The following is a 24875-nucleotide window of genomic DNA, read 5'->3' as shown; positions in this document are numbered from 1 at the left end:
TCAGTGATGCCTCTAACCCGCGTGTCTGTGGAGATGGATATTATGGCCAATATTCCATGGACAAGTATATTAGATGGATTGGACACTGTAAAATATTCTGCTGCATGCAGGTGTACAGGTGACCTGCCAAGTAGCCAATGCTGACCTGTGACTCTAAAGAAGATCAGCAGATCAGAAAAGGAATGGGCAGATGCTTCAGTTTTCCCAGCATTGAAACAGAACACCATTTGGAGTTGCTGCAGGGACAGATTGACCTTGTATTGTTATAAACAGGTTTGAAAAATGAATAAATGAATGTGTATTTCAATAGGTAATGTGTATGTTCTTCATAGGTCAAGGTGAAAATAAGCAGAAAAGATGAGCATGCATTGAAGGCAAGTTCAATGTAAGGATTTGAGAACCAGCTCTGATTTTGTTTTGCTTTTAAAGGGTGGTTTTCTGAACGTAGTGCTCTTTGGCTGCAGGCTCATCTGTCTCTTTTTATGTCAAAATAAATTAAAGTAACTTCTGTATTAAAAGCAAATTATTCAAAGGTCAATGTATAAACATTGAAGAACCAGGCTGGGAGTAAGCACGCCTAAGATACTGAATGTGTGGATTTTATCATTTGTAGTATGGTACATTCTGAAGCTTCTGCGGCTATATATTACAAAGTTAAAAGTCAAATTGTGTTTCCTATGCAGCCTCTATTTAATCCTTAGAATATAAATATGTAATATTTATAGGATATTGTTTGATGGCATGGTGGTACAGTAGTTAGGGCTGCTGCCTTGAGGATCCATCCATCCATCCATTTTCCAACCCGCTGAATCCAAACAGGGTCACGGGGGTCTGCTGGAGCCAATCCCAGCCAACACAGGGCACAAGGCAGGGAACCAATCCCGGGCAGGGTGCCGAGGATCCAATGTCATTTATTTGAATTTTTGCAGCTGGTCATTGTGTGGAACTTGCACTTTCTTCCAGTGTCTGTATGGATTTTCTGCTTTGTTCTCCATTTTTATTTTTGTTTTTTTTTTTCCACATCCTGTGAGACAGTGTGGTTAAGCTGATTGGTGGTTCCCAAATGGACAAAGTGGGTACGTGTACACGTGGACGCTCTGATGGACTCATGCACTGTTGTGGGTTGTTTCTTGCCTTTCACCAAATGCTGCCCACTTTGATCTTGAACTTGAATTAAACAGGTTTGAGAATCTAAGGAAGTTTTATACACTGACTTTGATTGTCTCTATCTTTAATGCATTTTGCAAAGTTTGAAATAGTAGATTAGGAGAAAGAAGAATTTACTGAAAAATCCATAAAAAGTAATTTAACCAGTTTAAAAAAAAACATATCTCTTGATCTGAGTGGCATCGTAATTATCTCAGCTGTTTAGATCTTACCATAAAAAAGTTAAACACGCTCTTTTGTGTGTGGCAAAGATTTCATAAAGATGGGAAAAGCAGTCAATGCAGGACAAAATCCAGTAAATTAACAGTAGCTTATTTGTATAAAGGTGAGCACAAAACTCTGAAATTTTATTTAGAAGTTTATGGAGTTTGGACACAACTGGAGTATTTTTGTCACTCAGGGATTACTTGCAGTGAGGATTGCATTTTGTCCTACAGTGCCTATAAAAAGTATTCATTCCCTTGGAAGTTTTCCCATTTTATTGTTCTATACCAGTGGTTCCCAAACTCGGTCCTGGGGGTGCAGGTTTTTGTTCCGAACAGATTCACAATCGGTGATAATAATAATTGATAACAACTGATCTTGTTTAATTAGCTGGTCTTTGTTGTTCTTCTCTTATTCTGCATTCAGAAAAAAACAGTATGGTTTTTACATTTATAAGACATTTAAAAATATTTCTGTTTTTTTTTCTAAAGCTATAAATGCTTAACTCTCTTTTGTTGTTTTCCTATTATTTTCTCCTTTTCCTGTGTGGTTTGCTCCCTTCATTTAACCCTAATAGTGACAATTAACAACAAGTATAGCAGACTCCCAGGATGATGAAAGCTGCAACAACATCAGTGTCAGACCCACTTATTAGTAAATAATCAATTAAATAACAAAAAAACCTGGAAAAGGTTGAAAATAATGTTAACGACTTAAAAAAAACTATATATTCCCCTTATAACTGCTTATTACATTTTAATAAAAAGTCTACCAAACCTAGTTTGTAATTTCTACATTGACTCCAAAACACAGAAACTGGGAAATAATGACTCCTTTAATTAGCCCAGGAGTCCAATGAAACATGGAAGTTGGCTGGAACAAGTTTGGGAATTACTGTTCTACAGCATTGAATCCCAGTGGATTTAATTTGTATTTTTGGAAACTAAGCAAACAGAAAAGGACTCTTAAATGTCAAAGTGAAAACCAATCTCTGCACAGTGGTCTAAAATAATTAGAAATAAAAAGCACAAGGTAATTGATTGCATAAGCATTAATACTGTATGACACACCTGGATCATCACTGGTTTGGCTTTAGAACTCCCAGAATTAGTTCAATGGAAATTACCTGTCCGGTGTTTTAGTGGGTTGAAGTATAATCAGTATGGTGGCCTAATCTACACAATGAAGTTGTGAAAAGGTGATTGAAAAGCACAAGTCAGAGGATGGAGACAAGAAAATATCACAGACACTGAATATCCCTTTGAGTCCAGTTAAATTGGTCATGAAGAAATGGAGAGATTATGGCACAGCTGTAAATCAACCTAGAGCAGGCCATCCACAAAAACTGATTGATCGTACAAGAACAAGACTAGTGAGGGAGGCCACCAAGAGACCTGTGATGACTTCGAAGGAGTTACAAGCTACTTGAGTGCTTGAGATTGGGGAGTCTGTGAAGATAACAGCTGTTGCTTGGGTGCTTCAACAGGCGTAGCTTTATGGGAGAGAGACAAACTGTAAAATCTGATATCTTAGCTATAGAAGTTTACCTGAGACACATTGTAAAGCTCTGAAGTCAACTGGAAGAAGATTCTATGGTCTGATAAAACCAAAATTGAGATATTTGGCCATCAGGCTAAACGTCCTATTTGAACTCTGCACATTATCCCACCACTGACACTGTGTAACCCTGAGTACGTCACTTCACCTGCCTGTGCTCCAATTGGAAAAAAAAATCAAAATGTAACCAATTGTATCTCAAAATGGTTTAAATTTCTTAGGACAAAAGCGTTGACCAAATAAATAAATGTAAATATAAATATAAATGAACAAAAACATATTATCTCCACTGTGAAGAATGGTGGTGGCAGCATCAGAAGGTTGGGTTGCTTCTCTTCAGCAGCCTGTGGAAGTCTTGTGAGTGTGAAACGAATGTAGCAAAATACAGGAAAATTCTGAAGGAAAACCTGATGGACTCTGCATCTTGGGAGAGGATGTGTTTTCCAGTAATACAACAGCCCCACGTAAGAAGCCAAAGCCACACAGGAATAGTTTTAAAACAATGACAATGTCCCGGAATGGCTAAATCAGAGTCAACATCTCAATCCAACTGAGAATTTGTGGCTTGACATGACAAAGGGTGTTCATTCACAATCTGAACACAACCTGACAGAGCTTGAGTAGTTTTGCACAGAAGAATGGAGAAAAATCACAGTTTGCAGATGTGCAAAGCTGATAGGAAGAGACAAACCTATCCACAGAGAGTCAAAGCAGCAATGGTTACCTGTCAGGCCCTCAGATCCTCAACCGTAAATCTGGCAAAGCCCAGGACCTTGACAGAGAGACCGAGGCCAGTCACACAGTAAGAGAGCTGGACACAGAGGTGCAATCTGAAAAAAGTGCAATTCATTTTGTAATAAATACTTCAATAGAGATATAAAAGTTCAAAAAGTGTACTTTCTACAAATGTGAAAATGGTAGTTGGTAAGATGCGCTTTAAATATTCACACTATATATGTCAAAAAAAGGAAATCATGAAAATTACACACACTCAGATATTCCTTTCTGGGAAGTTCACATATAATAAGCACATTTGTTCCAACAAGCTTTTTCCTAATTGAGCCTTTAGTTTTGCTTTGCCAGCTCAGAGGGTCCCTACTCCTTCTGTTTCAACAGAATTCCAGCCCATCTCAAACTGTAAAGCATGCTTACTGTACATCCATAAGGAACTACCTGAACCACCTCAGATTCTCTCAGCTTCTACTAAAATTACTTGGTAGGCGGTTATAAGCTTCTTCCCTATCACCCATTCCCCTGTGATGTTTACCGCACCCCTTAAATTAACCTTGTATGCCCTCACCTGCTCAAGTGATGGCCCTGGTGTGCCCACAAACACCTCCTGACTTCTGTAGTTCCTTTGCCTGACAAAATCTCACCTTTTTAATCCCCTGACAGCACATTTCAATACAACTGCAAAAAACAGTTTTTTAAAACTTTGCCATAATTTCCCTTCTTAGAGCTTTTAAACTAATGATAGCGCAAGTGTGTGGCTTTAAGGCCTAGTTCATACATACCCACATATTTATTAAAATGTAGCTTTTTATATGCTTTTTGGCCTTTCATCCACACTCAAACTGCATTTTAGGTCCCTGAGAACGGATGTTTTGAAAAACTCCTTCCAGGGTGAAGATGTTTAGAAACTCCACCTTCCCTGTTTTCAGGTAGACAGGGAAATCTAAGATTTTGGCTTTTAATGTCAGAGTGTGCATCGGTATCTTCTTTGCTTGATGTCAGTGTTTGTGCCATTATCTGTTTTGTTCACTTGAGGAAATTTTGTGCAGTGGCATGCGTAACTAAAGTAGTGCTGGTGCTAGCCTTGTTAACGGGACTTTTTACATGTTTACTATTAAACATACAATTACTTTATTACTATATTCGGCAACAGAGGTGTCAGAATGTGCTACAGAGTTCACTGCTACATCAAACACTTCACCGACACATTCCCAGCTGCCAACGTCGCCGGTTTTGGAGGAGACCCGGTCGGACCTCTAGTTGGTGGACAACTTTGAGAATAAAGAGATGGTTGCTTAAGAATAGCAAATGTTCGTTTGTCAAGGACATTACTGTTGTCTTTAAGTGAACTGCTTTGCCTACACATCAAGGGAAAGACAACTATAATGGAATCGCCTGTCAAAAAATTGCCCGCACACTCTACTATTTAGCAGACAAGGGGAGATTACACAAGACGGCAAATGCCTTTGGCTTGTCAAGCCAAGTCATTTCTAAAATAGTAAGACAAGTGTGTGAAGCAATCTACAGTCCACTTGGACCCTGTGTTGCGGGGTAGAGTGGTGGCTCTGAGGCTAGGGAATTGTGACTCTACTTTGTTGGGCCCTTAAGCAAGACCCTTAACCTGCAATTGCTCTGTCCTGGGTATGACGTTAATCTGCATCAAGCCCTGCATGTAGGCCTTCCAACCTGCAGGGAAAAACCTCACACAGGTTCCATTCCATCTGAACTAGTGTGGTGCTGAGGTGTCACCCGTTACATGGCTGCACTCGGGTCCTAATCTGGAATCCTGAGTTTGTTTGTCATGTGGTGGGTGGGTGTGTCATGTGTATCAGTGCGTGCTCCTAACCTCTCTCTTTGGGCTTATTGTATATACAATTACCTGTCACTGAGTCCAAAGTGGATTTTTGCATTTTCATGGGTATGGAGATTTTTTAAAAAACAATGAATGTGTGAATGGTCTTTTTTAAAAGAACAAAGTCAGAAAAGTCCAGTTTTTAAAAAATACATATGGACTAGGCTTAAAAGACACGGACAGGCGACAGTTAATAAAACTCCCTGCTGCCCTTCGAGGAAAGATGCCTACAACACCTTCCAAAATCCTCTAAAGATGTGTCATCCTTTGCTGCTGACATTGTCCTACACCCCTTCATGTGAACCTGAAAGGTACGTGCTATTTCTCAGATTATTGTTTCAGGCTGAAGACTAACAGGGCACAGTTTATTATATTCAGCTGGACACTACAAAGTGAACCTATACTGTCCTGCAGAAAGCAGGTGAGGGCATATATAAAACTAAACTGTTAGTAGTAGAGGGAGTTGCATCCTCACACTGCCAAAGGTGCATTTACTTTGGTTATATTCTTGAATAAAAGCACATGTGTTTATTTGATATTTGGACTAAAGTCTTCACATATTATTATCATCAGTTCATTATTAGTATAACATGGAAAAAGTGTATGCTTTAGGTATGTGTTCAGCATTTCTTGCCTCACATTTCCTTTCATCCTACACTTACCCAGATCTTTGTAGACATGAAACACATATGAAATTCTTGTATTCGAAATAACAATATATTGTATTATATACCCTATACAACTCCAGGCAGCCCACATGCAGATAAGGAACCTTGGCTTGAGCCAGGAGAACTTTTTTGCCTGAGCTGAGCTCCGTCAAGGCAGGGGATGGGATAGCAGGCTGCTTGCTGCTTGTGCTGATCGACATATTTACAAAACAAAGGACGCTGATGGAGAGGTGCAAAGGGATTTAAGGTGGGCCGGGATCACCATTTTTTCCGTAAACTTCAGGGATTCTAGTGTTAAAGGTGGTGAATACTGAAATACTAAATGATGTTGTGTTTTATATTTGTAAATAATTCAAACCACTTTGCTGAGATCTGTGTTCACTTTGGACCTTTTTGCTGAAAATCAAATGTGAAAACTTCCAAGGGGGTCTATATTTTTACAGGCACAGAGCATCCAGCTGATTGCCAGTATTCCCAGTGGCTGCCCGTGCAATGCTTTGTAACATCTCCTTATCAGAATTTAAACAGTCACTTGAAGATTCACTTCAGATTCAAATGTTTGCAGTCATGGAGAAATTCAAGAAGGGGGCAAATACTTATATACAACACAGTACACACAACTCCTCAAGAACTAAAACCACACAGTTGAAACTCAATAGTAAACATAAGAAGAGAGTGTTGTCTGAAGTTAGAGGATGGAAAGGTGAATCCAAGAAGTATTTACATGTTAAAGGCTTTCAGACACCAATAAACAACAACGAATGCAAGGGACTCAGACTACAGGAATAACTAAATTTTAGGAACAGAAACAGATATCCTATTGACCACAGCAAAAGAGAATATAGAAGTGAGACAAACTGACTAAGCAAAGCTATCCATGACCACTATAAAAATTTCTTTATGGATCTTCATCTTCGCAAATATGGTCCCATAATTTATGTCATGCTCTTCAAAGGATGTTTTAAATCTGGAACTTCAAGCTATAGTGAAGAATAAAATTTTAAGTGCTTCTAACATCATGGATCAAGTCAAAATGAAGGGAACAAAAATGTTAGCAAGAACAACAAGATCAAAGTGAAAATAATAAACCACCCGGAAGCAGGGTCTGATGCAATACAAGAAGGAACTCATGTTCTTTTATTTTAAACAAGCATCTCTCCTCAGTCACCGGATTCAGTTACTCTGGGTTCTGTTAAAAACTCAAACTCTCATGCTGAATTTTCTCACAAATGTTTTTAAGGGTGACTAAAAGATGGCATCAGACAAAGAATGCAATTTCTGTTTTTGTGTGAAACTGATTTACCATGCTGGATGTTTACACATGTGGTAACAAAAACCCTGAGAATATTTCTTTTTTTTTGCTTTTTCACACATTACATTTGCCTGTAGAGAAAGTCCTGAGTGAAAAATGAACCCTCCTCTAATGAAATGATTGTGCGGACATATTATGAAAATGGACAATGTATTGTAGTTTGCCAAATTGCTATTGATTTCTGTAAATGTAATTTTTCCATTCCCGATATGTCAAGTATACCCTTGGGTTATTATAGTAATTACACTTTTGAATATTTTGATAAGTCCTTATTTACTAAATAAAATGTATGTAATATTTTATGATCTTCCTGTCATTATTATACGTACATTCCTTTAATATGCTCTGTTGTTTTCCTGTTTTTTTATTATTTTAAGTTATGTTTTAACTAAACAGTGAAAGACTATAATGTACTTCAGTGAAATATAAGAATAAATTCAAATATTACTAAAGATGGAAGACGCTAATTTTAAGCACAGTCACGCTACTGAGTCTTTGATAGGTCATTACTTTGATGTTGCCCACATATCAGCTAAAATTTATCTTAAAAAGAACAATGGTAATGCTTAGGATATTTACTGTAAATAACAATCTGCTCTAAAGGAAATAAAAGGTGTAGCAGATAAAACAAAAGTTACAAATATCTTTTCTTTGAACTAATGAAATAGTAACATCGGGCTTTGTTTTGGGAAAGAAAGACTTTCTACAAATGTTCACACTGATCAAGGAGAGTGATTTCTCAATTGAGAATTTGAAAATTCAAAGAAAGGTGGTGTTAAACATTTCACCATATGACATGAACTCAATATTCCCAAAGGCATTTATTTATTTAATTATTTATAAAGCTCCTATCTCAGACTACAGTCAGAGAGTACTGTAAAAAGTAGTAACAAATTCCATAAACACAATATCATAATAAAAACATTTATAAACTGACTGCATCGCTAAAAAACACACAATGAGCAGCAAATAGACAAACAACTCAACTTAAATCACTCCACCAAATTAAACACTAGCCTAAAAAGATGAGTTTTTAACTGCTTTTTAAATGCTCAAAGAGTAACCTCCTCATGCAAAGCAGGAGAAAGAAGGTTCTCAGTGCAATAGACTGCAAGGCTCAGTCACCGCACGTCTTCAGCCTCATATGTGGAACAACTAAAAGATCCCAGTAAGGTGACCGTAGAGCCCGATTAGAAGAACGGCTAAACTGCGGGGCAGTTCTCTGTGGTAATTATAAGTGTGTTACACACAAATTTAGATTTGTAAAATATAAAATAAGGACGATTTGTATAACCACAATGTAGATTATATTTTTTGAATATCCTGCACTAATGCTAAAAAGACAATCTATGGAAACTATACATGATATTGCTGAGGTAATTATGAGTATGGTACATAAGAATGAACATGAGTAAAGTACAAATGTGGTTAATGTATGTTTCTAACCACAGTCTAGGCCCCATTTTCTGCAGCCATGCCTATGTTTAACTAAACATATCTAGCGGACTTGTTTTGCTAATAAGTGAAGAAAAGTAGATACTGTTTGATTTGTTCATTGCAAAAGAAAAACCCTGTTAGCCATAAAGAACTAAATAATTGATCAAGGTTAGCTCATTGGAAATAATACTAAAAGACTCAATAAAACAAAAAAGTAATACAGTAATCCCTCACTTATCGCGGGAGATAGGTTCCAAGGCTGACCGCGATAACTGAATTTCCGCGAAGTAGAGACACCATATTTATTTAATTATTTAACATGTATTTGGACGTTTTTAAACCCTCCCTGTATTGTTTACAACCCACCATTTACTCTATTAATAACAGGGACGACTGCTAAGCAATATGAAATCGGTAGATAAGTTTACACTTACTGTATGGCGAAGTACACGTAGCAGCTTGTAGGCAGTCATGATGTCGTCGACCTTGTTGCAAAGATTTCTAAAGCAGATTCCATCCAGACTACTGCCTTATCACGTCCACTTGCAACTCGTTTTGCACCCTGCCTAAAGGACACTGCGGCCGTAGATCTTATATGCTTTTCCTCCTTTTTAGATAAAAAGAATCATGGACTCATTTATGCTGTAATGGTGTCCTCCAGCAGTGTAGCTGTTCCCTTCCTTCAACATATCCAAAACTTTTACCTTTTCTGCAATCATTTGCATCTTCTGTGCAGTAGCACGTTAATGCTGCATGAGTGAGATGAGACTTCCTGGTTAATGCAATGCTCTGTCACTGAGCCAATCAGCAGCACACAGGAACTTAACTGCGTGCTCTGATTGGGTAGCTTCTCAGCCATCCGCCAATAGCATCTCTTGTATGAAATCAACTGGGCAAACCAACTTAAGAAGCAAGTAAAAAGACCCATTGTCCGCAGAAACCCGCGAAGCAGTGAAAAATCCACGTTATATATTTGGATATGCTTACATATAAAATCCGCGAAGTCGTGAATCCGCGAAAAGTGAACCGTGAAGTAGCGAGGGATTACTGTAATCAAGTATTCAAGGACAGAAGAAGCTAAGGCTTTTAGATGCAATAATACCAAAAAAGTTACATTAACAATAATAATGTACAGTGGTTACAAAAATGGAGAGGAATTCTCAAGCACAAGTTTCAAAGTCTGCGGTGGGCTGGTACCCTACCCGGGGTTTGTTTCCTGCCTTGCACCCTGTGTTGGCTGGGATTGGCTCCAGCAGACCCCCGTGACCCTGTAGTTAGGATATAATGGGATGGATAATGGATGGATGGAAGTTTCAAAGTAAACAGTACATCATCAGATAGAAAAGCCATCAAGAAAAATAAAGCAAAAACAAAGATATCTGTCTAAAACGGGGACAACATTTAAACAAATAACTTCACCATAGAAAATTCTCAATAAGGGTAGGTCTCATGTTATGAACAGGTTCCATTCTTGCGCTGGCTCATACTCCAATGTTGAGTTAGAACTTGCCCAAGAAAAATGTTTGTTAATGGAAAATGAGCAAAAATGCACAACTCTTTATTACATATTTTACCATAAGGCATTTAAGAATTATTAATAAAATGATGGCGTATCAATATCACTGTGGTTTAAATCGTAAAACACAAATAATTTAAATTAAGAGTTGGAACCACAGGTATTTTGTTGCAAAAATGATCTTAAAATACTCCATAGTAATGAGCCAAATATTGATATCCTCTATTCAAGTATTAGACCCAAAAGAGCCTGCATATTAAAGCCTGGGTTAATTTGTCTAATACGGTTTAAAAAGCTTTAGTTTGTACATGGTTTAATTTATAAAACACCTAATATCTTTGTAATTCTAAAGGTCCCAAAATAGTTTAAGAGATTATAAGATCTTGGCAAACATCTTATCATTAAACAGGAACTTATTATCTAGATATTCTTATATAGAACAAAATAAAAAGAATTAATTGTCATTAGTCTGGTTCTCTCCACAGGCTGTGGGGCTTCTCAATACGCTGCTCACCTCAAGGGACCAGGATGGCAAGTCATCAAAAAGACATATGGACTGTCTACCATAGAAAACTCAAACACACACTTGCACAAAATGTGATTTAAATTACAATCCTTATTCCCAGTACTTCTACACATGTAACTACTGTGACAAGGAATACACTCCAGACATTATAAAGGTTTGGGGCAGCCACCCGTGTATTATATCCTGGCTGCAAAAGTTTGAAAATAATTGATATTCACTAGACTGAGTCCAAAACAGAACTGCCAGACTGGAGGTAAGACGGTGGCTTTAAAGGCCTGGAGAGGAATTGATGTCATCGGGGACAGAACCAGAAGTGACATCATTGTGACCAGAAGTGGCATCATCAAAGGCGCCAGAAGCGGAAGTGATGTCACCAGGACCAGAAAGTGACACCAGCAAAGGAATCAGAAATGGAAGGTAATGTCATCAACGGCACAGGAACCTGGTGGGATTTCCTGGGAACAGTCTGCAAGGAACTGAGAAAGACAGTCAGCACACCCTGCCGCTCCCTGGTCTGATATGGTATTACCATTAGTCAAGAACTTTAGCTGCCTCCTACTCGCACGTCTGTGACACTACCTAAATGCTTGCCTAATTTTATGTTAACAGACAATTTGTTTTTATTTCTATTTTTACTGCTGTTTTTTGGTGCATCCACTATATCACCTTTTATAAAAGCCCATGTCTGTCTGTTCACATGAAACAGCTTGGCCCCCATTGGACCAATTTTTTTTAAAAATGTGGCACACTTATTGTTCAAGGAAATTTGTCGAGTTTAATTTTTGTTTATGTATAAATCACCCTTCATCCTACACTTACCCAGATCTTTGTAGACAGAGAACACACATGAAATGCATTTGTTCCAAATAACGACATACTATATTATTTACCCTATACAACTCCAGCCACATCACACGCAGATAAGGAGTTTTGACTTGAGCTGGGAGAACTGTTTGCCCAAGCTGAGCTCCGTCAAGGCGAGGGATGGGACAGAAGGCTGCTTGCTGCTTGTGCTGATTGACACATTTACAAAACAAAAGATGCTGATGAGGAGAGGTGCAAAGGAATTTAAGGTGGCCCGGGATTATGAGTTTTTTCGTAAGCTTCAGGGATTCTAATGTTAAACAGCATTGTAACAAGGAGCTAGAAGCAGACAAAACCAAACAGCACCACTATTTACTTGTTTATACTTCATGCACTATGCAGAAACCCATGTGCTCATTTGTCAACGTGTTTTTTTTTTCCCTCATTCCCTGATCCCCCTCTGATGATGATGAAGTAAAGAATTATTAAAATAGGCTTATTTGTAGGCATACATGCTTCAGAAATGTCCCAGTTTGGGACTTTTAAAATATGGTCACCCTATAGTTTATCATCAGAGCCACATTCACCTGATATCCATAATGGTCACTCTGTGATAATGTTTGTGTATCGCTTCTGTTATTCCCTAACATAAGTGAATAGCTTTGTAAATCCCATTTCATGAAAATTTCTGCCATGCTCAGGCCAAGAAGTAATTAGTTTTTTGTTTATTTATGTTATGTTAATTTGCACTTGTAAGTTGTCCCGACATATAGACATGGGGTGTGTGCATGCGTTTATGAGCAGGTGTGAGTGAGAGTGTTCATTGTGATGGATCAGAGTCCTGCCTAGGCCTCTTTTCAGTCTTTGTGCCCAGTCCCAGTGGGGTAGCCACTGGGACGAACAACCCTGAAAAGTTGTAGAACCTACCTATTAAACACAGTAGTCACTGAGGTATTGCCTTTTAAAATTGAAGTCTTAATAAAATCAGTCCATATTGTGATGATAGGAGGACAGAATCATATCCTAAGCACTCAGTAATCTCTTCTTATTCTATGTGACATATCTTCTGTATTATAAATGCACAACAATTAAATGAGAAGAGACAGTTTTATTTTTTTCCTCAAGTAAGCCATGACTGATTGTGAGGAAAAAAAATACTGATCCTAAACAATATTATTCTGGAATCTGTGTTGTCAAACGCATTAAGAGATAACTTAAATAAGCTTTTCTTGTTGTGTCCTGAAAAGCTTGCAAAATGAGATTAACACGCCCTGGGGACATCTGACATACAAAGATGCTAATCTGAAGTCTGTTTGTAGGATTTTTATAAAGGGTAATATAATTAGCATTCGTAGTTATTGTTCTGCTTTTTTCCCCTGGAAGTATAAACATTGAAGTAAATTGATTATAAATAAAACTGTATGTTTTATGAATATATAGAGCTTTAATTGAGAGCAAACTGTTGTGAAAACAGCACTGGCCAGTTTAACAAAGTACAAGAACACTTAGCTCAGCGATAGCAACTCTGAATTCTATCTCTCTCACCAAATACAAACTTTTAGATAAAATAAAAAAAAACTTTTTCTCTTATTTTATTAACACTGTGATGAATCAAATTGTTTCTTTGTTGAATATTCCAAAATGAATTAAACATTATTTAGAAACATATCTTTTGAGCCAGATTAACAGCACTACTATTACATTTTAGTTGGACACCTTCCATTGTATAATAACCTCAGTAGTGGGACCTGCAAAGCATTACTACTGACTATATTAACACAAGGACTGTGGGCCTGGAGAGGACATGAAACAGCTAATAAAGAAAATGCATTGCCTCCAGGAAAGGTTATCAATCACAACACCAGAGACACCAAGAAATGTGGCCTGTTTGCTTGATGGATTTTAGCTCTTTATCTTTTTCTGTCAGCAAAAAAGAAGCAAGTAAAAAACAATAAAGATTGATAAGTAGGTTAACCAGTCAGATTATTAATTCAGCGTGCTGATAACAACTGGTGTTTAGCATAATGAAATGTTTTTAGCAGACAGATATAGGACTGACTGCTATTTGGTGGATGAAGAGAAACAAAGTGAAGTTACTTTGTTTTCACCATGATCCTCCAGCCAAGGCCTGTGCACGAGTTACATGTATGCACTGACCTTTCAGTGGTTAGTGGCTCAAAAGGGGAGAAGGGCCAACACTGTATATAGATCTCTCTGTATTAAATTAATAACAAGAAATGTGTCCTTTCTAGAGACTGCAAAATCTTCCTTTTGGATTGTATGTTTTGATAGATTGCAGTGACTTCATCTTTGTTAATAGTAATGTAGACAGAATCAGAAGATCAGAGTGCACTGCTTGTTCACATAAGGCACTGTCCCACCGTACAACATTGGTTTTAATGAACCAATAATTTTTCTGATCAATGTAGGGCCTGGGCCACTTGCAGTCCTTGGCCACTTTTGTGTGTTGCATTTCCACCGAAAAAAACTTTTATGCAAAATATATGATGTGGAAAGAAGAGTGATGCAATATGAAGTTCAGGAGATCATTGGAAACTTACCCCAACACTTATTGCTTTGATACAGGACATGGCGTGGCGCACCAGAGAAGCGGCAAAAAAGAGTGACGCAGTGCGAAGTGATCATGAGTTTGAGATTTCGTGGGGGAACTCCCCCAACCTTATTGTTTTGAAGTAATTACATCTTCACAGGGGAGATTATTACTTCAGTGCGATGAATAGCATGATGCACCATAGAAGCAGATATGAAAAGTGATGTAGTAAGAAGAGCAGTGCTCTGTCTTCACTGACAGTTCCCCAAAGTTCAAACTTATAACAGATTTGTAAGATGGTGCCAGTGCTTGAGGTCAACCGATCAACACAATTCATCACCCCAGCCCCACCAATGATAGTTCCTAGTAGAATGAAAAGCAGAAGCAAAAAAAGTACCAGGAACTACAGCTGCCCACAGTTTCTGTTGCATGAATGCTACAGAAGCTCCTAAGTTTCTAAAAAAGTTCCTTAAGTGGGAAAATGCCTATTGATTTCTGAGTTACATGTTGTTTGTGCCTACCTCCGCCTCGTCCAGTTGCTCTGACATCTTCACAGCAAATCCTGCTGACTATGCCACTGTAAGAGAAGAGACAGACCATGGTAAAGATTGGGGGGACCAGCCTGGTGACCTCAAATAATCACAATGAAATAATTACAAAGAAACAAATCAATAATTCTGGAAACATCTTTCCAGACCTGAGTTCCTAATTGAACTGTCTCATGAGGCGGATCTTCCAGTCTTAAGTCCCTCCAGCAGGAAGAGGCCAGGTGAACAGACACTGGAAGTGACATCTGCAGATTGAGAAAGAGAAAATGCATTAGGACACAGCACCAACCCCTGGAGCAGCAGGGAATTACAATCACCAGAGCTCTTAAGATGTCCCCTATGTGCACATGCATGACAATATCTATATATTTGCATAGATCTATCTTCAGTTATCCTTATGTTATGAATAAATTGTATTTTTTTGGTTTAATGCAGCAAACATGTTTGGGTTAATTGTTGAAAAATAGTACTTCAGCACATCTGAACCACAAACAGAGAAAGTGAAAGTTATTAAATGTAGGCTTTCACCAATAATTGCAGAGATCCCTCACACACATACCTACAAATGTTAGATATGAATATAAAAAGGAGGTCTGAAACTGCAAAGTACACCTTATGAGAAAAACCTAGGAGTTACAGTGGACTAATCGCTATCAACCTCCAGATAGTGTGCAGAAATGATCAAGAAGGCTAATAGGATGTTATGTTATGGAATATATTATGCTCTCTGGAGTACAAGTCAAGGGATGTTATGTTTAAGTTAAATAATGGATCAGTGAGGCCTCCTATGGAACACTGTGTGTACATTTGGTACCTATATTATAAAAAAGTCATAGCAGTGCTAGAGAAAGTCCAGTGAGCAACTAGGCTGATTCTGGGACTATAAGGTATAAAGAGAGATTGAAGGAGCTAAACCTTCTCAATTTAAGCAAATTCAGATTAAGAGGTGACATCATCAAGTGTTCAGAATTATGAAAGGAATTAATACAGTGGATCCCTGCTGCTATTTTAAAATGCATTGTGCAACAATAACATGGCAAGACATCTTATGGCAAGACAAAACTTTCTTAAGGACATATTTAACACAAACATTAGACTTTTTTTCTTCACACAAAGAACCTTAGACACAAAGAATACATTACCAAGTAGTGTGGTGGAGATCACAATTTTAGTTACCTTCAAGTCTTCACTTGTTATTTTAGACAATCTAGGAGAATAGGATGGATGAGTTTGTTGGGCTAAATTGTCTGTTCTTCTCACAATTTTTCCAATGTTCAAATGAATGGGGGTTAACACTAGAATTACCAGAGCCTACGAAAAAACTTGTAGATCCGGCCCACCTTAAATCGCTTCACACCTCTCCGCCAGCGTCTTTTGTCCTCTAAATGTGCTGATAAAGACAAGCTGCCAGCAGCCGGCTATACCATCCCCCCATGGACTTAGAACGTGCACGAACTTCTCCCAGCTCATGCCTTGATTGATTATCTGGAAGTGAAGTGGTGTTTTAGAGTGGAAATAATAGATTGTTATTTGGAACACACGTATTTCATGTGTGTTCCGTTTCTATAGTAATCTGTGTAAACACATTGTTAAAACAGAAACTTTTTCATATTTTAGTAATAAATGTTACAAAATGTAGGCATAAACTATAGAATCTGTAAAGCCTGAGTTCCAAAGATCAAATAAACACTTTCACAAAAGCCTCTCAGAGCTCAGCAGCTTTGCCGTGCTTCCCAGACCTGAGTTTGATTCCCTAATGGGGATAAAGTGTTACTTTTTTTTTTCTTTTTAACCTCAAAACAGACATAAAATTTATAAATTGGTATGCACTGTCAGTTAATGAGATCGTTATATTTTCATGTGGGATGCTCCTTTTAAAATATTTTTTTAACAATTGAGACTGCAATTAACATGAACAACTGTCCTTATAACTGTTATGTTTAAGATCCATAACAAACAGATAGACAGAGAGCTGCGTAATAGAGAGACAGAGAGGCAGAAAAGTCACTAGAGATAGAAATAAACAGGGAAGGCACATGTACTGAAAGAAAAAAAAGATCAACATGTGCGTTGTTCCTGCTGCACTGAATAAGCTCACCCGCTCTAACATCACCCCTCCCCCCTGATCTGACTCTCTAAGTAACAGCACAAGTACAGACGCAAACCAAGTGTAATCAAGAGTCCCGGTTCGATCCCCACTCACTCCTATATTTGCCATTTTCAGGAATAAGCTGCTCTTTTTGTTAATACTACACAGTACACACATGCACTTGGTTTGCGTCTGACGCTGGCGGAGAGGTGTGAACAGATTTAAGAAGTGATTTAAGGTGGGCCGGATCTACGAGTTTTTTCGTAGGCTCTGGTAATTCTAGTGTTAAGCCAAAAACCTTTTTGTCACTTTTGTCCTCCCAGAGACTTTGTTGCACATGTTCTAGATCTGCTTTTCCTTTGGGCATATGTATCCCTCTCTTTCGTCTTTATAGATATTTTACTACTGCTTCAGACTCTAATCCTATTAGATCTTTCATTTCACTCCAGCAGGACCTTATTTTTCCAGGCAGACTCCTACTGGCCTAACGTTAGAAATCCTCTGATTCTGTCACAAGTAATAATATGATACCTTCATTTTAGAATTTACTACATATGGAATTATATCAGTGCTAACCTACCTCTTTTCGATCCTTTAAATCCTGGATGTCTTCTGCTCATTGGCATTGCCAGTTTTGGTTCCCCTTTGTTTGAATTTCTTATTAAAGCTTTACCTCTGTTAGGTCAGTACCCCCCTTTCTCTTATTATATCTTAGCCTCTTTGTTTCATTTCCCAGCTCCACATGGACCAAGGGGTTGTTATGAGGGTATGGTTTCTGTTAAATATGTTGTATGGTCTTGTTTAATCTTCAATGTTTAAAACTATTTTTGAAAATATTCTTCTGGATCAACTTTAATGATACATTTGAGGATTTGGAAGATATGGATTAGGTCCCAATGCATTTTGTTCTGCTCAAGATTCAAATGGTTTAATTAAACTTAAGCTGTCAGTGTAGAAGAGACCCTTCAGGACCAGGATTCACTTAGTTACTCTTCCCTGTAACAGAAGACACATCTTGTGTCTGTGCACAACTGTGGCAGAGGGTGAATATTAATTTTGCAGACTCTGAGAGTAAAAAAATTTTTTTTTTAGAATATATTGGTTCTTATTTAACTTAAATACGAATATTTGCTCCATTCATAAAAAAATGATACATGCTTGCAATACAATTTCTGCTAATTGCACTAGAGTAACTGTTTATCCTGCCGCGTTAATTACTGGAAAGGATTGTAATTTTCTACAGTAAGTGACAAATACTTAAAAATAATCAACAGATTACAAAAGGATATATATCTAGAGTGTCAGAGATAATAGCATTGCTAAACAGAGCCATAGATGAATAATACAGGCATAGTACACCAAAAAACAAATTAAGAGACAAAAACATAAGTCATTAAACTGTCAAAATTTTACATGTATCAGACTTCCCTCTATAAACAAAGATCTGCAAAATAATCTGTACCAAAATCATTCTTAAATTAAAAAGAGATCATTATGTGCTTGGAAATGGACTACCTGCTGAATACTGTTATGAACTTCTCCTGGTATAATCAGTCCGTGATTGTAATGATGGGGCTTGTGCACAGTTTAGATGGGTCCTGTGTTTCACCCCGGTGTTTCTTCTTTGGATTTGTTGTGTTACAGCCAGGGGTTTTCTCTGGCTTGTACTTATTTTCCTTTTTACTGTTGTTCTTGAAGTATTTTTCATGTTTGGGTATATTTTCCATATATTTGTATGTTTATTTATTGTTTAGTATTTGTGTATTATGTATTCAAGTGTATTTAATTCTGCATGCGCAACCCCAAGAGATGGGCCACACCGATTTCACTTGAGAGAGGAAGTCTCAGTGGTGGTTTATTAATGTTTGTAATGGTAAGTATTCTGGTTCTAGATCCTTTTGCTATTTTGAATCTTTGGATTTGTTCATCTTGGATTTCCTTTTTAGGCAAATGTTTTTGCCTTTGCCATTTCTTTGTACTTCTTTGTTTTTATATTAATAAATTCTCATTTATAAACATTTTGAGTTGTATTTGTTTCCTGCCTATAGGAGCTGGGGGCTGGTGGCTTTGGGTAGGGCCGTGTCTGGTAAGGTTAGTCAAGTCAAGTGGCTAGAAGTTCCTGGCCTGTTTTATGGGACTTTTTGGAAATCTTACACCCTTTTTCCATGTTCGTGTCACCTCCCCATTACAGTCCCCTTCATCCTAGGTTCCTATCAGTTATTATATTGTTATTACAGTGTATTACATAAGAACCTAAGAAAATGTGACAAATCAGAGGAGTGCATTCAATCCATCAAAGCTTGTTTGCTACTGCCCACCTGCCAAGTTGTTTTGCCTGCCTAAGGTAAAGTCATTTCTGATGGAGGATCGCAGGAAACATCAGGTAGAGGGGTCCTTTCATCCGATTGGCTGGCCCAGGGCTGACTCAACTGTGGAATGGCCAATAGGGGGAGACATCTTGATGGCTGAGGTCTCCAGGCCTCTGAACAAATCCAAATCATATTATGTGATATCATCTACTGTTAAATTCTGCTCTGTACTTGTAATATTACTATTGCACTATGGTATTGTATTACTTGTGACTACTTGTGTTCTGTTCTGTGTATTGTATTGTATTTAGCCCCTTCTTTTTGACACCCACTGCACGTCCAACCTACCTGCAAAGGGGTCTCTCTTTGAATTGCCTATCCTAAGGTTTCTTTCATTTTTTTCCCTACAAGAGGTTTTTGGGAGTTTTTCCTTGTCTTCTTTGAGAGTCAAGGCTGGGGGATGTTAAAAGGCAGGGCCTGTTAAAGCCCATTGCAGCACTTCTTGTGTGATTTTGGGCTATACAGAAATAAATTGTATTGAATTATTGTTTGTTTCGCTAATAGCTAAGCTGCCTCAATATCTCATTCAGATTCTTCTTAAAGGTTGTCAAGTTTTCTGCCTCAAATCCATGTCACAGTAGTTTGTTCCGGATTCTCACAACTCTTTGAGTAAAGAACTTTTTCCTGGGTTCATTCCTAAATGCACGTCCCCCTAATTTCCATTGGTGTCCTTGAGTATGTGATTCACCATTAATTTCAAAGAATTCTGCGGGATCTATTTTATCAATGCCTTTGAGAATTTTGAAGATTTGGGTGAGTTCCCCAGCCAGCCTCTTCTGCTCGAGACTAAACACAGTCTGTCACTGTACGACATGTCCTTAAGTTGAGGCATGCACCTGGTTCCTCTCCTGCTTCAAGTGCTGCTATGTCTTTCTTGTAGTATGGTGAAGAGAACTGGAGACAATCTACCAGATGTGGTTTCACTAGAGCATTATATTATATCTGAGCATAACATCCCTTGGTTAATAATCAACAGTTTTTATGAACCCTACATTTTGTTTGCCTTATTAATAGCTTCTGCACACTGCTTAGATAATGAAAACATTCTGTGAACATAAACCCCTAAATCCTTTAGAACAGTGTGTTTCATCTCGTATCTATAACTGACATTCCTTTTGCCCATGTGCAGCACTTTTCTACATTAAACTGCATTTTCCAAGTGTTCACCCAGTTCTGAAGGTTGTCCAGGGCTCCATAAAATGTTTTTGCTGTGTGTTCAATATCAAAGTGACTGCAGTACTGAGGTGACATGAGAGTCGGGTCAAAAAACACAAGAACATAATAAATTCCAGTTTAGACAATCCCACACCATCACAAACAGGATTTGGGGTATGTAACTTGGCCCCTACATTGTCATGCACAGAAACTCTATTCTGGAACACTAAACTGAGTCAGCATTGCTGATTGCATACTGATGACATTAATTCAAAATTTCTTACAGGCAATGGTAACAATTTCCACAAAATTTTCACACTAGAACATAATCCCATGTGTTATCAAATCAGGCCAGGCAAAAAATTCATCTCTTACTTTACTTATCACATAATTTACACCATAGCATTCTGGCTTGGGGCAAGGTCTTAAATAATTTACTTTTCGAGCCATGTTAACAAAAAATAAGGAAAGTAACCTTTTCTGGTTTTGAGATGCATGGCTTTTGGCACAGCACTTGCTTTCATTGATAAATATTTCAAAGAGTCAATGCATCACATCTGAAAGTCATTGTTTATACAACACATCACCTTGTAGCCCAAAGCTATAATGCAGGTATTTATTCTGTTCTCTGTGATGGATTTTATTAAAAAATATCAATCAAAGCCTTTTAAATGATGGACAATTAATATGTAAAAAATGCTTCACTGAATCAATAAAAAGCCCAAGACCAGATTTCATCACTCTGCAGTAAATAAAATATGGGAAAGGCCTTGTGTGTTAGGAAGGCACAAAGTTTATCTTTGTTGATTTCTTATGCACCTTTCAATTTTGACATTTTGTAATATGTTATTCACTTGGCTTTTTAATGTGTTATTCATTTCAAAGATTTGGATCTGCTTTCATAATATACAGTATAATGAATAACGGAACGTAAGGGTTGAAATTGGGTTGAAGTTTATTTTCACCATGGCAAAAAAAGGGGGGAATATCCCATCTGGAAAACTTGTCATCTTCTATGTTGGTTGATAACTGATGCCATGCTGTGTTCCGCATAGGATTCAGGAGAGGTGGAAGAGTTGAACACAAGCGACCAGTGTTACTGTTGTTTTTCTGGGACATTACCATTCTGGCTATAGGAAAGAAAGACAAGTATGTGAGTTGTTGTGCAATCTCCAAGAAACTCTCCAGTGCACCCTTTAAACTGGTCCTAGAAAAGGTTTCAAAAACACATACCATATATACCTGCGGATAAGTTCTCCCACAGATAAGTCAGGACTTGATTTTATCGTATAATTTCTGGTATTTTATAATGTCAGTCGTATACATAAAATGCGGAAAACTCACGCTATTGGTCCAAGAGATTATGATATGCTAATGCCCACGTGAGAGAGTAACCACAGAGCACACTGCCTTTTTTTTTCTTTGTATTGTGCCTATGTGACCACATGGTAATACCCAAACTATTCCGAAATGACGTTTGCACTGATTTATGTTTTTTGTATTTCACACCGTCATACACCTTTATAGTAAAAGCATCCCTTATCTACGATGGAGCATTAGATCAGAAGAAAATACGAAGCTGGTTTTAAATTAAATGTCATTGAAGTAGCAAAAGAAATTGGTAACTCCGCTGCTGCAACAAAATTCGATGTGTCTGAGAAATTGATGCGAGATTGGAGTAGACAAGAAGATGTAAAAAAAAAAAATGTAAGTGTCGCATTTTTGAACGAGAGTATAAATCGGGGTCTGATTTTATGAACGATTTTTCGGGTTTTACGGTATATAACAGGCTATAAAAATATGAAACAATGGGGAAATATACAGACCAAGTTAAAGTGTTTTAGCTGAAGTAAAAAGAAATCAAGAGGAACAATGATGAAAATGTTTACATTTATGAAGGGAACTAGTAGGGTGGAAGCCTGCTGTTACTTTAAAACAAGTTCTCTAAGTAGAGCACAGTGGCTCAGGGTAAACTTTTCAAAGGTTTTAGAAAGAATTTATTCATACAGTGAACAATCAATGCATTAAATATGATACTAAAAGTGTGAGAGGTAGCAGTGCTTTGAACACCTTTAAATCTCAATTTAAAATTATTTTGTAATCATTAAATGAAAAGACACTGATGAGCAATGTTTGTAAAAATGGCAGATTTTCTTCTGAACTGTTATTTTCACTTTAGAATATAATGTATATTGCTACAAGTCACGTCTTTCACCTTTTTGTTACACTTGAGATTCAGATGCTCTATACATCCTACACCAGGTGGAAATAATCACAAGGAAATATAAGAAGTTTAGGGTAGTCACCCCATATACTTAAAATAATTTGATTTACAGTAATCAAAGTGAGGTGTTTTCAGACTGAGTCCATGACAGAACTGAGGCAGGAGAACAAAATGGTAGTTTTATACAGGGAAGACAGGAAGGGGTATGTCTCTGGGGTTGGAAGCAGAAGTGTGGTCAGGTTGGGTTTCCTTCTGATGATCTGCAGAGGAGAAAAGAGAGAAGGCATTAGTGGACAGCATCACCCCCTGGTCCGGCATACAATTACAATTATTTAAGCCCCTTTGGAGCTTAGATGGAGTGGACGGACATCACAGGTAGTTGGTAGACTTTGATGACCTGTTGGGGTTCCACTTGGAGTCTGGTGTGCGCACCCCTTCAGTAGCACAAATAGCGCCCCTTTGTATATATGGTGAACTTTAAGGACTGTGCGCCCCTTAATGTATGGCATGTGCATACTTTTACTTTCATAAGCATATTTTCATATTTTCAAATGCTGCCTGCGTTTGGGAAAGCATATCATAACCTGATTCTGCTTCAGCCTCACTACAAACCAAGAGTGAGGGAGCTACCTACAACCACACGCTCGTTCAGGAAGTGGTCCCCTGAGGCAGAGCAGGCTCTGAGAGACTGCTTTGGAACTACGGACTGGGATATCCTGTAGGGGTCACAGAGTGAGAACATTGAGGAGGTTGTTGACTGCACTACTGACTACATCAACTTCTGTATGGACATTGTAGTTCCAGTAAGAACAGTACGTTGCTATGCTAACAACAAGCCATGGATTACAAGTGAAATCAAGGGCCTTTTGAACCAGAAGAAAAGGGCTTTTAAAGGCAGTGATCAGCATGAGCTGAAGCGTATGCAGAAGGAACTCAGAGTCCAGCTCAGGGCGGCGAAGAAGCAGTACAGGAGAAAACTGGAGCAGAAGTTGCAGAATAACAGCATGAAGGAAGTGTGGGGTGGGATGAAGATCATCACTGGCTGCAGCTCGAAGCGGGGTGCCACCATCGAGAGAGTCGTGAAGAGAGCAAACCAGATGAACAACTTCTTTAACAGGTTTGACCACCCTAACCCACTCTCACCTCGGAGTACTGCACCCACCACCCATCCTTCTGCTGATACCAGCATAGGAGAGACATCCCCACCCATAATTACAGCAGCGCAGGTGAGCAAAGAGCTGAGGAGACTTCGTGCCAGCAAAGCAGCTGGTCCAGATGGAGTATCGCCACGACTGCTGAAGGTCTGTGCACTGGAGCTGGGGAGTCCTCTACAGCACATCTTCAACCTGAGCCTGGAACAGGGGAGAGTCCCAAGGCTTTGAAAAACATCTTGTATCACCCCAGTCCCAAAGGTATCATGTCCTAGTGAGCTGAATGACTTTCGGCCTGTTGCTCTGACATCACATGTGATGAAGACCATGGAGCGGCTGCTGCTTCACCACCTGAGGCCACAGGTATGCCACACCCTCAACCCTCTGCAGTTTGCATAGCAGGAGAAGGTGGGAGCGGAGGATGCCATCATCTATATGCTACACTGATCCCTCTCCCACTTGGACAGAGGCAGTGGTGCTGTAAGAATTATGTTTCTAGACTTCTCTAGCGCCTTCAACACCATCCAACCTCTGCTCCTTAGGGACAAGCTGACAGGGATGGGAGTAGATTCATACCTAGTGGCATGGATCGTGGAATATCTTACAAACAGACCTCAGTTTGTGCGTCTCGGGAACTGCAGGTCTGACATTGTGGTCAGCAACACAGGAGCACCGCAGGGGACTGTACTTTCTCCGGTCCTGTTCAGCCTATATACATCGGACTTCCAATACAACTCGGAGTCCTGCCACATGCAAAAGTTCGCTGACAACACTGCTATCGTGGGCTGCATCAGGAGTGGGCAGGAGGAGGAGTATAGGAACCTCATCAAGGACTTTGTTAAACACCAGCAAAACCAAGGAGCTGGTGGTGGATTTTAGGAGGCCTAAGCCCCTCCTGGACCTCGTGATCATCAGAGGTGACTGTGTGCAGAGGGTACAGACCTATAAATACCTGGGAGTGCAGCTAGATGATAAATTGGACTGGACTGCCAATACTGATTCTCTGTGCAAGA

Source organism: Erpetoichthys calabaricus, chromosome 2, assembly GCF_900747795.2.
Source record: "Erpetoichthys calabaricus chromosome 2, fErpCal1.3, whole genome shotgun sequence".
Taxonomy (NCBI): domain Eukaryota; kingdom Metazoa; phylum Chordata; class Cladistia; order Polypteriformes; family Polypteridae; genus Erpetoichthys; species Erpetoichthys calabaricus.
This window is presented reverse-complemented; position numbering follows the sequence as displayed.